This window comes from Medicago sativa, chromosome 2, assembly GCF_051527215.1.
Source record: "Medicago sativa cultivar Bolivia chromosome 2, Bolivia_mono, whole genome shotgun sequence".
Taxonomy (NCBI): domain Eukaryota; kingdom Viridiplantae; phylum Streptophyta; class Magnoliopsida; order Fabales; family Fabaceae; genus Medicago; species Medicago sativa.
Window position 1 is genome coordinate 38772672 of NC_140750.1, and position 14265 is coordinate 38786936.

A 14265-nucleotide genomic window follows, 5' to 3' on the forward strand; every position below is an offset into this window, starting at 1 on the left:
TCAAGGAGGCTCTTTGAGAGCTAAGATGGTCTCTTCTTCAACAGCTTCACCTGCATTGTAGATCTTTAATCTTTGGCCATTAACCTTGAATGGTCCAGTCTTTTCTGAAAAAATTTCAATTGTCCCGTAAGGATAGACCTTACAAACTTTAAATGGACCAGACCATCTTGACCTTAACTTACCTGGAAAAAGCTTCAACCTAGAGTTAAAGAGCAGCACAAGATCACCGCTCTTGAAGTTCCTTTTGAGGATATGCTTGTCATGCCAATTTTTAGTTATTTCTTTGTAAATACGGGCATTCTCATAGGCATCTATCCTAAGTTCTTCTAACTCACTAAATTGAAGTTTTCTTTTTTGACCAGCTAAATTTGGGTCCAAGTTGAGGTTCCGCATTGCCCAATAAGCTTTGTGCTCAAGTTCAACCGGAAGGTGACAAGATTTTCCATAAATTAGTTTAAAAGGAGTCATTCCAATGAGAGTCTTGTAGGCCGTCCGATAAGCCCAAAGAGCATCGTCGAGCTTACTTGACCAATCTTTCCTAGAGTTAGAAACTATTTTTTCAAGAATGGCTTTTATTTGTCTATTTGAGACCTCAACTTGTCCACTAGTTTGAGGGTTATAGGGTGTTGCAATTTTGTGTTTCACTCCATACCTTTGTAAAAGTTTTTCAAAATGTTTAGAAATGAAGTGAGACCCTCCATCGCTTATTACAACCCTTGGCACTCCAAACCTTGGAAAGATAATTTTTTTGAACAATTTCATGACTACATGTGCATCATTAGTGGGGGAGGCAATGGCCTCAACCCATTTGGACACATAGTCAACCGCCACCAATATGTATTGATTTCCAAAAGAAGAGGGAAATGGTCCCATGAAGTCAACACCCCATACATCAAAAATTTCTACTTCAAGGATGTTGTTCAACGACATTTCATTTCTCTTAGTAATATTATCGGTGTGTTGACATTTGTCACATATAGAAACAAAGAGATGCACATCTTTAAAAACTGATGGCCACCAGAAACCAGATTGAAGAATTTTGAGAGAAGTCTTTTGAGTACTGGCGTGGCCACCATAGGAAGTGGAGTGGCAATGGTGTAAAATACTACTTACCTCGTTTTCAGGAATGCATCTTCTGAAAATTCCATCCGAGCCTCTTTTGAAGAGGTAAGGCTCATCCTAATAGTAGTGTTTGAGATCATGGAAGAACTTCTTCTTTTGTTGGTAGCTAATATCAGGTGGTAGTACTCCTGCTGCGAGAAAATTAACAAAATCTGCATACCAAGGTGCGTTAGTTTGTGCCAATAAGAAGAGTTCGTCATCCGGGAAGGAGTCATCCAAAGGCAACTCATCCTCATTGGTTTCCCTAAGACGGGACAAGTGATCAGCTACAACATTTTCAGTACCCTTTTTTATCTTTTATTTCAAGGTCAAATTCTTGGAGGAGAAAAATCCATCGGATCAACCTTGGTTGGCATCTTTTTTGTTCAACAAATATTTTATTGCCGAGTGATCTGTGTTAATAATGATTTTTGATCCTACCAAGTATGGCCGAAATTTGTCAATGACATAGACTACTGCTAACAATTCTTTCTCTGTTGTAGAATAATTTACATGTGCCCCATCTAGGGTCTTACTTGCATAGTATATAGCATGCATCTTCTTGTTCTTTCTTTGACCCAACACCGCACCAACTGCATAGTCACTTGCATCACACATTATCTCAAAGGGTAAGTTCCAATCCGGTGGTAGTATGATTGGGGCAGTTACCAAAGCTTCCTTCAACCTGCAAAATGCTTTTAGGCATAGATCATCAAAGACAAAATCTGCATCCTTAAGGAGCAGGCTTGTTAGCGGCTTAGTAATTGAAGAAAAATCTTTAATGAAACGGTGGTAGAACCCCGCATGTCCTAGGAAACTTCTTACTTCTTTGACCGAGGTGGGAGGTAGCATCTTTTCAATAATTTCAATTTTTGCTTTGTCTACCTCTATACCTCGTTCAGAGACCAAGTGTCCTAGGACAATTCCTTCTCTTACCATGAAGTGACATTTTTCCCAATTCAAAACTAGGATCACCTGTTCACATCTTTCCAAAACTTTTTCCAGGTTAGTCAAACAATTATCAAAACTAGATCCATGCACAGAAAAATCACCCATAAATACTTCCATTATATTTTCAACAAAATCAGAAAAAATAGACATCATGCATCTTTGAAAAGTAGCGGGAGCATTGCAAAGACCAAAAGGCATCCTTCTAAAGGCAAAAGTGCCAAAAGGGCATGTGAAAGTGGTTTTCTCTTGGTCATTTGGGTGAATAGGTATTTGGAAAAATCCGGAATAACCATCTAATTAACAAAAATGTGAATGCTTAACTAACCTTTCTAACATTTAGTCTATAAAAGGGAGTGGAAAGTGATCTTTACGGGTTGCTTTGTTAAGCTTCCTATAATCAATACACATTCTCCAACTAGTGACAGTTCTTGTTGCAATGGATTCATTTTTATCATTTTTAATAACTGTGAGACCCCCCTTTTTAGGTACTACTTGAACGGGGCAAACCCATTTAGAGTCTGAAATTGGATAAATGACACCTGCATCTAGGAGTTTTAAATCTTCTTTTTTCACAACTTCTTTCATATTAGGATTTAACCTTCTTTGATGTTCAATGGAGGGTTTATAGTCCTCTTCAAGTAGTATCCTATGCATGCATAATGAGGGATTTAATCCTTTAATGTCATCGATGGTATATCATATAGCCTTAGGATATTTCTTGAGGACATAAAGTAATTTTTCAGTTTCTACCTCATTTAAGCTTGCATTCACAATAACAGGGTAAGTTGAGTTAGGGCCCAAGAATTCATACTTTAGATTTGGTGGGAGCGGTTTAAGCTCCACTTTTGGTGCTTCTCTTGGTAGAGGTGCTTGTTCCTCTTTCACTAACTCTTCCACACCCAAACCTTCCATGGGAGGATTTTCATTCAATAGCCCTTCGTAAGCTTGGGCATCTCCTTCTAGCTTTGCACTTGCATTGTTTACCAAGCATATCTCCAAACCATCATGTGTAGTTGATGCTAAAGTGCATTCTTTCACATAACGGTCGATTACATCTATCATGCAACAAGAGTCCTCAATGGAAGGACTTTTCATTAGTTTAGCAAGTTCAAATTCAACAGTTTCCTTACCAACATTAAATGCTAATTTACCATGCTTAACATCAATTATAGCCCCTGTGGTAGCAAGGAAGGGCCTTCCCAAAAGAATTGGTACTTGGTTGTCTTCCTCCATCTCCATCACAACAAAATCAGCGGGGACATATATATCTCCCACTTTGACTGGGACATCCTCTATGATTCTAGCTGGGTACTTAAAGGAACAGTCTGCTAATTGTAAGGTCATCCTTGTTGACTTAAGTTCCCCTATTCCCAACCTTTCATAAAGAGATAAAGGTATCAAACTGACACTAGCTCCTAAATCGCACATCACCTTTTTCACTATTTCGGACCCTATTACACAAGGTATGGAAAAACTTCCTGGATCTTTAAGCTTAGGAGGCAATTTATTTTGGATGATGGCACTACACTCTTCTGTAAGGTTCACTGTCTCACACTCCTCAATTTTCCTTTTTTTAGAAAGAATTTCTTTTAAAAATTTAGCATAGGTAGACATTTGAGTTAGGACTTCGGTGAAGGGCACATCAATGTAAATTTTATTCATCATTTCGATAAACTTCTTAAACTGCTCATCTACCTTAAACTTGGCAAACCTTTGTGGGAAAGAAATTTTTGGTTTAAAAGGGGGTGGTGTAGTTTCCCTAGTTTGTGGTTTTTCGCTCTCTACCCTAATTTCCTCTCCTTGTGGTTCACTAATCTCTTTCTCAACCTCATTAGGCTTGGCTTTTCTTACGGGGTCCTCTAGTTGCCTACCATTCCTAAGTGTAACTGCATTCATTTTGTTAGTTTTAGGTTGGCTAACTTCTTGGACAACTAGGGAGAGTTGAGTCTCTAAGATTTTATTGTGAGAGGAGATGGAATCTACTTTTGATGTAAGCGTAGCAAAAGAGTCGTTCAAAAGTCTAGTTTGATCCTTAAGCTCTTGGAGCTGTTCGGATTGATTAAAAAGATAATTTTCCATTACAAGTTCAAGATTAGACTTTTGAATGACTCTTTGAACATTTGCATAACTAGGTGGTGCTGTTTCTTGACCAAAGGGATTTTTATGAAGATTTTGGTTAAAACTTATCCCTTGGTTATTTTGAATAAAATTTAATTGTTCAACACGACCTAGTTTGCATTCAATGCTAGAATGGCCAGATATACCACATGCCCCACATAGAGTTAAAATAGAAGTAGGCATGACAATACAAGCATTTATGTTATCAAACTTGAGATAGTACGTCCACCTTAGTAGATAGATGGTCAAAGGAAGAGATTTCATTTATACCTGCCTCCCTTTTGGAGGGTGAAGAATTTGTGACGGCTTCCTCACTGGTCCACCGAAAGAGATTTAGAGCCATGTCTTCAATCAAGGCATAAGCTGTTTTGAAATCCTTGTTCATTAAAGCATCACCTGCAGGTGCATCAACAGAGATTTTAGTGGTATATGTTAGACCATTGTAAAAAGTGTGGATAATTAACCACTTTTCCAAACCATGGTGGGGACAAAGTCTAAGCATTTCCTTGAAACGCTCCCACACATCATAAAGAGACTCCCCATCTTTTTGAGTAAATTGATAAAGCTTGGCCCTTAGTTGGGCGATTTTAGATGGGGGAAAGAACCGTGCAAGAAATTCTCGCCTCATTTGGTCCCATGAAGTGATGGAACCAACTCTTAAAGAATGTAACCAAGTGATAGCTTTATCCTTTAAGGAAAAGGAAAAAGGTTAGCCTTATGGCTTCTTGGTTTGCTTTATAAGTTACACTGAGTCGCCAGAAAGTTGAAATATGCAAATTTGGGTCCTCATTGGGTGATCCAGAAAACTGATTTTGCTGCACCAAGCTCAGTAGTGCAGGTTTAATTTCAAAATTTTCACCCTCAACAGTTGGGTACACAATAATAGCTTGTGGCTCTTCCATAGAAGGGTTTGCATACTCTTTAAGAGTGCGTTCTTCAGCCATGTCGTTATTATTTTGTGCCCTTTTTTTTAAAAAAAAAAGTTAATGGTGAAGAAAGAAGTAGAAACAAAAGAGAAAAAGAAAAAGAAAGAATTCTAATCACTAAGAAAAAGTTAATCAAATTAGTTAACTCCCCGGCAACGGCGCCAAAAACTTGATGGGATAAACCGCAAGTGCACGGTTTACTGATGTAGTAATAAAAAGAGTATCGTTCCGACAGGGAGTTGTTCAATTTAATTAACTTTTAGACAATGATTAGAAGAAGGTTTAGTTGAAAAAGATATGATTTTTAATGGAGGAAAATAATAATAAAAAGAGCCTTGAGATTATTGGTTCATCATAACAACGAATCCTTCACAAACAGACCCTAAACTTCTAACTTTATATTCGATCTACTTTCTTCGGACAAGTTTCTCTTTAGCGTATCGAAGCTTCTCTCGAAGTCAGTGAGTGTGTTCCTTTAACAATCAAGCCTATTCTCATGGTTGATTATTATTAGAATCCTTGAAGAACGAAAATTTATGTGTCGCAAGGTTTGCTAGACTATTCTCATGTTTCACAACCCTTGTCTAATTTCACTTGTTCCAATATCAAAGCTTCGTGTTCGCTTTATGAATTGATATTTGAGATGATGAATTAACAATTACAAAACCCTCCGCGTTCGCTTCTTAGTTCGGTAATTGTTAATTCATTATAAAAACGGTGAAATTAGATTAGAAAGTAGATTTATATAAAATTAGGGTTTGTGGTTTGGTTTGATTAGGATTACATCATTAGACTTATCCAACAATCCCAAGACAAGAAGGGTCTACTCACTCATGTTCATCGTAGACATGGAGAAGAAGATGAAAAGCATAAAAGTAAAATAACAAGAAAGTAAAGGAAAATAAAAGAACTTTTATTAAGAAAAACAATTGTCACTTATTGAATTCCAAGAATAAAAAATGAATGTTAATGATAGCTAGCTACTCTATTTATAGTCTTATTGTCGACTTAAAACCTAAGCAACTATTCAGTAGAATGTTCCACAAGAAACCACAGGCTTTTTGCTCAAAACAGGCAGCTAGTTCTTGAAGCAAAAGCAGCAAAAGATGGCCTGGGAGGTGTCACGGCCGTGCCAATTGTTGGACTTGCTGGAAACACGTGTTTCAGTTCGAGGAAAAAAAAAGGCTATCGAAAGGCAGTTTTTTCGGATAAGGATAAATAGCAGAACTTTCCAAAGGCGCGTTCAAAATTCAAATTCAACAGATAGGACTTGTTAGTTTTCTGCACTTATAGGTTTAAATTCGAATTTAGGTAGTTATTTCTATTTGTATAAATAGTAGTTTTTCCCAAGGAAAAGAGGTCACAATTCAATCATACAAAAACTTACACTCAAATTATCCGTATGGAACTGAGAAACAGTCACAAGTTGCAATGTATGAATCTGTGTACCAATTTACATTCAATCAATGCAATTTAACCTTGTTTTATTAAATGTCTTTACATTTTACTTGTTCCTTTTGAGCAATTCATCTTATTTTACTTAACGCATTTCAATTGGTTTCAACTGGGTTGAATTCAATTGCTTTACTTACTTTTATTTACTTAAGTTCTTCAAAGAACAATAACAATTTCTCTTGGAAACAATAAAAGCACAAATATGTCCTTAAGATTTATTGGTTGATCTTGCAAGTAAATATTTCTTAAACCAGCGATTGTTTACCAAAAATCAGTGTAGACAAATTGGCACACCCGGTGGGACCTTCTTGTGCTTCTTTGTTAAAAGTTTCCTTTTGATATTTATTTGATCAATGTTGTTGGTTTGCGTTGTGTATGCTATTGAGGAATAAAAAACTACTTCCTGAAATGACGCGTCCTTCTTCCGTCCCGAACACAACGGCGTCGAATGCCGCCAGTTCGTCAGGGACAACAACCAGCACACCTGTATCATCAAGTGGTACACAATCGATCCCAAATAGTATCATGCAGACTGTGATAGAACAAGTCGGATCGACGATGGCCATGTAAACGAGTCAGGCCGTTCCAGCGGTGGGATCAACTATGTCCACCCAAGTTACTCAGGTTGTTCCAGCATTTACATTGGCCGCGCAGACTTCGTAGGACGTCCCAAATACATCGAGTCAAGGGTTTTTTAATCTTGGCACAGGTCATCGAAATATGCCATATGGCATGCCAACCTCCTTGATGCAAGGCCTGCACACCAACCCGTCTGCATTTTCTGAGAGTTTAAACGTGTCAATGCCCCAATTGTTTACTCCTGAGGGTAAGTGTTCCTTTCACAACACCCCAGCAGTCTTTAACGAATGTTTCCATGATGGCCTTAAGGCAACAGATGGACGAGGCCAATCACGAAATGGCCAATCCGTTAACACAACAGATGGGTGCAGTAATTAATCCTTTAATTCGAGATACGAATAACAGTTACTGATCGTACCTGATCAGAAGGCAACTGCCGGTGCTTTGAATGCGGTGGTGGAATGCGTCAGAATGCTTCTTGGAGCGGATGGGGGGTGTGTACCTGCAGGCACTCCGACGCTCAACTCAGTAGAGATCAGAGAGTGAGGCTTTAGAGAGAGGAAGAGATTCTGCCTTGGGGACTGCATTGAGTCCTCTATTTAAAGAGGTGGAGGGCTGCAGAGCTGTTGTAATGACACACCTGGTTCTGGCGGTTACGAAATCGTGGGAAGTGTAACCGCCAGAGAGTTTATTGCGGGAACATGTAAAGAGACGTTGGGGTTCGTTTGAACCGGTGTCGCTCTCTCCGTGCACCCCCCTCGCAGAGAGGAGGTGTGTTGCACGTAATGTTTCAAAACGTGGAGTTTGGGCTTAGGATGGTATTGGGCCTAAATAAATGGGCCAAAGATCCTTTTGGCCGGTCCAGAATAGAAGCCCCCCAAGTCGTTGCTCTTGGCGAAGAGTGATAACTTAAGTGTGGGCGTTCGATCATTCGTGACTGACCGCAGGAGGAAGTTTGTTTTTGAGCACCTTTCCCATTTGAGGATAAGGTGAGTCTTGCTCGCCAGACTTGAAGACATCTTTGACTCAGGGACTAGCTAGTGAGGACGGTCGAGAGTGTTAAGAGGGTTAAGCGTGCGGGTTCGCTTTCCTCTAAGCTTTATTCGCCCTATACCTGAGTGAGTTCGCGAGTGTGATGAGTCATGTTCGGCATTCTGGTGTTCGGCACGCAAGATTAGACGGGAGGATTCCCTTGCCAGAGAGTTTGGTTGAATGTCATTCCGCAATTAATGCCCACGTCTCGAGGGAAAAACTGAAGAGACGTGACCTTTGGTTTCTGTATGACACGTGTAAAGGCTATTGTAGTACTTGAGTACCTATAGTCTGTAGAGTGTTCTTGGTTTGTATTTTCGAGGTGTCATCATCACCGTTGATTTAATCTTGACGTTCGTGGAACCGCTACGAAAGATCAAGGCCTTTAGATGAATGGTTTGATCAAATCTGGGCCGTAGGAATGATACTTGAAGGCAGAGCCGTATGTGAAGGACTGCATTGGATAGGGCATCATGAATTTTGAGTGGTTTAAGAAACGAGTATAAATAGTCCAAACGTTGTTTGGAACATCACTACGTTTCATTTTCTCAGAGACTTAGAAGTTTTTCTCCAGAGTTTCTCAAAGGCGAAGTCTTTCCAGTCCTTCAACTTTTCACTTTCAAGTCCAATCCATTCATCGTAACAGGTAACATTTCGATGACTTCATCTCTTTGTTTTTGTGCTTGTGACTTCTTTAGTTTTTGTTCTTTTTAGAAACCGAAAGAATGCATGCCTTTAAGGCAGAAGTGATTCTGACTCGGTGGTTTCCTTTGTTGGCTACGGCGGTTCCCACCGTGCATCAAAAGAATTTTAAGATATGCTGTCTGTTTTATATTAGTATTTAAAAGAACATTGGCGACAGACTTTGGCTTCATCCATAAGCTTTGGGTCTGTTCGCCGGGAGTTGGTCTCCTTGATCCGTGAATCGGATCTGTTGTTTCCCTTATCTTCTAGCGGTAGCGCTCGATCCCTTCCTTGTCGTGGCTGACCTGATGGGTGAAGGAAGGGTGGATTTGAATGTTGGATTCACTTTTTCCCTTGCTTTTTCAGGTTTTCATGGCAGGTGAGGAAGCTGTCGCGTCTGCCTGCTTCTTGGCTAGGAGAAGAGCCTTTAGAAACAGAATCTGTTTTTGCTGTCGATGGCATGGGTGAGGCCCCCTTTGGGACCATCGACGAAGCAGAAGACTGGGGGCTGATTCTTCCGAGCACGTCCGACCGGGTGTGTTCGGAGTATGAAAACTTTGTATTTCCCATGTATGAAGTGGTTTTCAAAGACATGGGTTTCCGGCTTCCCTTCTCCAATTTCCAGCGAGAGATGCTTCGTTGGACTAAGTTGTCCCCTACTCAGATCCATCCCAACTCTTGTGCCTTTATGAGGGCCTTCGAGTTGTTGTGTGATTATCTCCGCATCCTTGCTTCCAAAAATGTACTTTTCTCCTTCTTCACCGTGCAACGGGGTGCGGATTGGGTTTCTTTTCGCCAAACCCAGAAGATGTTTGAGATATTCGCTGGGAAAGTTTGGAGTTTTAAAGAACGCTTCTTTTTAGTTCAGTCGAAAAGTGTGGCTGCTCAAGATAACCTCTTGGAGGCTGCGAGGGATTTTGGCCTAACCATTGCCAACCTTACCGATGAAGAAAAAGGCTTGCGTCAACAACTTTGGGCCTTTGTTCAGTCCCTCCCGTGGAGGGTTAAGACTGATAAACGGGGAAACCCTTTGATGAGTGCGGACAGGACCCCAGTAATAGATCCCCGCCTCATCAATACTTATGAGTTGTTGACTTTTGAGGACTTTGAAGACTGCCTTGGTAGTTTATATTTTCCTTTTGTGTTGGGTATTTGTGTTGGCTGCATTATTGCTAAAACAAATATCCTTGTTCTGTAAGTTGGAACCACTGTTCCAGCATGTGGTTAGGCGACTCTGTAAGATGTTGGATACAATGTTCCAACATCCTGGCACGGTTCAGTGTGCCTGGGTTCATGCCTAAATGTACGCGCGTATTTTATCGATTAAGGAAACAATATTTCCTTTACTTAGTGGCCAAGAAACGCGCATATCATCTAAGAATCAGCTGCGAAATATTTCTAAAGTAAATATTTTAATTTAGGAAATATTTGTTATTATTTGGAACACTCCTATAAATGTTCCGACATTTTAGGACTTTCCAAATTTGTTTCTGATTCTTGTTTTGCAGGTTAGCTGAACCGATCTGCAAGTTTACTGAAGCCCAATGATATATTTAGCCCAAGCTGCTTCAGTGTAAAAGGAAGATGTCAAGACCTAATTGCTCATTCAAGCCTTTATACTAAAAAGTTTATTGTGTGCCTTTCTTGTGTCGATTTAGATACTTGTTTAGGACTGAGTTTGTGAGTTTGATACTCTTGTGCACTAAACCGAAGTTGTGAAACAAGGTTTAGTTGATTGCGTTGGAAGGTAACTTCTATTCTGTTTTGGTTGAGGTCTGATAGGTCACTAGGGCAGTGACTAACCATTAGGATAATGAGATGGGATCTCAGATCTAGGAGTTCCTAGGTTGAAGTCTATACGGGTAGGTCCTAGGTCATATAGTGTAAACGAGGAGTTTATTGAGAGCTATTGAATAAGAACTACACTAGTGGATTTCCTTCCTGGCTTGGTAGCCCCCAGATGTAAGCGTGTTGTGCTGAACTTGGTCAACAAACTTCCTGTATTCTTTATTTTTCTGTCCTTTATTTTCTTGTTTTTTATTTCTGTTTATTGCGTGATGTTGAAACATTAATCGGAACATTGCAAACGTTAACACATCTGACAGAACATCTAAAACAAGTACGCTAGAATTGCAATTGGCATCAGAGCAGGCACCCTGCCTGTTTTAGGGTGAGCTCCAATTAGTTCTATTCTATCCCTATGGACAAGGAAGGTGGATTTGTACACAGGCCCCCTCTGTTGGAATGGTCAAACTATGATTACTGGAAATCACGCATGAGGTGCCTTTCTCAAATCTATTCACAGCAAAACCTGGAAGGCAGTTCTGAAAGGTTGGGAACATCCTGTGTAACTTGATGCTGATGGCAACAGGACTGATGTGTTAAAACCAGAAGAAGAATGGAGTGCTGCTGAAGATGAATTGGCTCTTGGAAACACCAAAGCCTTGAATGCCTTGTTCAATGGGGTAGACAAGAACATGTTCAGATTGATCAAGCAATGTACGGTGGCTAAAGATGCTTGGGAGATTCTCAAAACTGCACATGAAGGTACAACTAAGGTAAAGAGTGCTAAATTCCAACTCCTTACTACAAAGTTTGAAAATTTGAGGATGCTGGAGGATGAAAGTATTTAAGATTATCATTTGAATATTCTTGATATTGCAAACTCTTTTGAGTCCCTTGGAGAGAAAATTTCTGATGAAAAACTAGTCAGAAAAATTCTCAGATCTCTACCTAAGAAGTTTGACATGAAAGTTACATTAATTGAAGAGGCTCAGGACATCTCAAGCTTGAAGGTTGATGAATTGATAGGGTCCTTGCAGAATTTTGAAATAACTGTCAACAGCAAAACTGATAAGAAAGGCAAGGGGATTGCTTTTGCTTCTTGTGTAGAATCTGATGAGTCACAAGCAAATCAAGAAGATGATGAAGACATGGCAGAGTCACTGGCACTTCTTGGGAGACAGTTCAAGAAGATTGTAAAAAGGTTTGACAGAAGGTCCAGGCCAAATGGTCAGAACATCCGACCCAACATTGACAATCAATCTAGTAAAGAGAAGATGACAAGACCTGATGAAGTGGACTCTCACTACAAAGGAGTACAATGTCATGAATGTGAAGGGTATGGTCATATCAGAACAGAATGTGCTACATTCCTAAAGAAACAGAAGAAAAGTTTGACTGCCTCCTGGTCTGATGATGATGAATCTGAAGAAGATGGAGAAAGAGAATCTGCTAAGCATATTGCAGCATTGTCTAGTAAAATCTTTTCCGATGTTGGATCATGTGTAGAAGATTTGGCTTATGATGAATTTATTACATCCCACAATTGTCTTATTGAAAGAAACACTAACACCTGGAAACAACTTGAGGAGCCGAGAGATATCACCAGAAAATTGGAGAGTGATAGGATCATTCATCTAGCTAAAATCTCTGAATTAAATTGTAAGGTAACTATGTTGAACTCTCATCTTAGTGAAGCTATGAAGCAGGTAAATAGGATGACTGGTGGAACAACCCCAAGCGTTAGTAAATGCATATTGCCTCATTCTGAGGAAGGAGTTGATCTAATAGGAGTGTAAACTCAGAGGAAAATAATTGCTTGTGGGCATCAGAAAGAAAACGTCAGAAAGGTAATCTAACTAGATTGTCGAATATGATGTTGGAACATCAAGTAATCTCCAATGAACATAATATTTCACATCCAGATAGAATTAATGATGAAAAGGGTAATCAAATCTTCCGGTCTCATAAGGAACAATCAAGTAGTCTTGCAGTCAAAAACTTGGAAGACAAGCAACTTGATGATCTGAATGATAAATTTGAAATTTGTCCGCATAAAAAGTTGAAGAGCTTAGTGTCCGTGGTTCCACACTCATTAGGGCACACTAATGAAATTTCTCTGTCCCATATCTACCTAAACACGCCAACAACACACAATAACTATTCACCTATCATTACCTTCTCTTTCGCTCCTCCCGAGTTCAAACACATACATCCTTTTGCTTCTCACTCATTTCAAACGGTTCATCCCTTCATCTTCACCAATTATAACCAACAATATCAAACCTGCAAAAACTCACTTTCTGCTCTCAAACAAACCATGGACTCTGAACTCCAAGAAACCAACATGTCAGTTCCTAAGATGGTCGAACCAATCACTACTGTCCTTTCCAGAAAGGTTAAAGGAAAATCATCCACCAAATCTAGCTCAAAGAAGAAGAACCCTGTTAATTCAAATGTGAGAACACCTGAAACTATCTTGAGTATGGTTGACAAAGAAACCCCCATCGTTTCTGCGGTTGTCAAATCCAATGTTGGAACTTGTGTGAAAGATTCCAACAGTGTTGGTCCCAAAGGAATCGTCAAAACTACTGATGACACTTCCTCTTCTGAGGTTGAAAAAGGTAACCCTGGCATAATTTTTAAATCTTTTGCTTCCGTATCTGATAAAGATCTAGGAATAGAGGACCTAGATACGGTTAGAAATAGTCCAGAACACTTGAATATGGATGATCCTAAAACTAAGGCTGACTCAATTCAATGCACTCCTGAAAAGACTGAAGAACTAAAGGATGTTGAACCAATTGTTGAACCATCTCTTAGTCAACAAGACGAACATGTTAATGATGATGAAATTGCAAAGGAAGATAAGTCTAGGGAGGAGACTGACTCTGATAAGGGAAGTTTCTCTAAACATTTTATCGAGAAATCATCTCTTGAGAAAGAGGGATGTACTAATGCTGAGGATAATTCAGAAAAAAAAGTGTATGGAAATGGAAGTGATGAAAACTTGGTGATGGATGAAAATATTGTCTCTGAAGACGCTCCACTTACTAAGACAAAAATTGAGAGTGTAGCCAAGAGGCTAAGGAGTAACAAAGGAAAAGCAGTTCTTACTGAGGAGGAAACTCCCAATACTAAGAAAAAGGTTGATGGTGTAGGTCCGAAGAAAGGTTGGAGTAAAGTGAAAGTGAACTCTACTGCTGGAAGGATGAGAAAAAGGAAGGTTGTGTCATCAAGTGAATCTGAGTATGATGTGGAGAAGGATGTTCAAAGCATCTCACACACTGTATCAAGGAAGTCTACTAGTAGGAAGACCATGCAGACTGTGGTTAATGTACCTATATTCAAGGTCTCCTTTCATCTGCCTAAGAATGCATTAAGGTGGAAATTTGTTTATCATAGGAGGCTGGCTCTGGAAAGAGAGTTGAGTAAGGAGGCTCTTGAAATTGATGTTGTAATTGAACTTATTAAGGGAGCAGGTCTGATGAAGACAGTGTGCAATCTCGGTGATTGCCATGAGAAGCTTGTAAAAGAATTTCTGGTGAACATCCCTGATGATTGTGATGATCCCCTTAGCAGTGAATATCAAAAGGTATTTGTACGAGGAGAATGTGTCAATTTCTCTCCAAGCATT

The 14265-nt window shown here is 39.6% G+C and overlaps 1 non-coding gene and 1 pseudogene across 1 annotated transcript; one reads left to right on the forward strand and one right to left on the reverse strand.

The window, feature by feature from the left end:
- LOC146946766 (uncharacterized) lies at positions 1-5114 on the reverse strand (annotated as a pseudogene).
- Positions 4644-4750, forward strand: LOC146946767 (small nucleolar RNA R71). The gene has a single exon (XR_015029483.1). It is a non-coding gene; the product is annotated as a small nucleolar RNA R71 (small nucleolar RNA).
- Positions 5115-14265: the final 9151 nt, after the last annotated feature.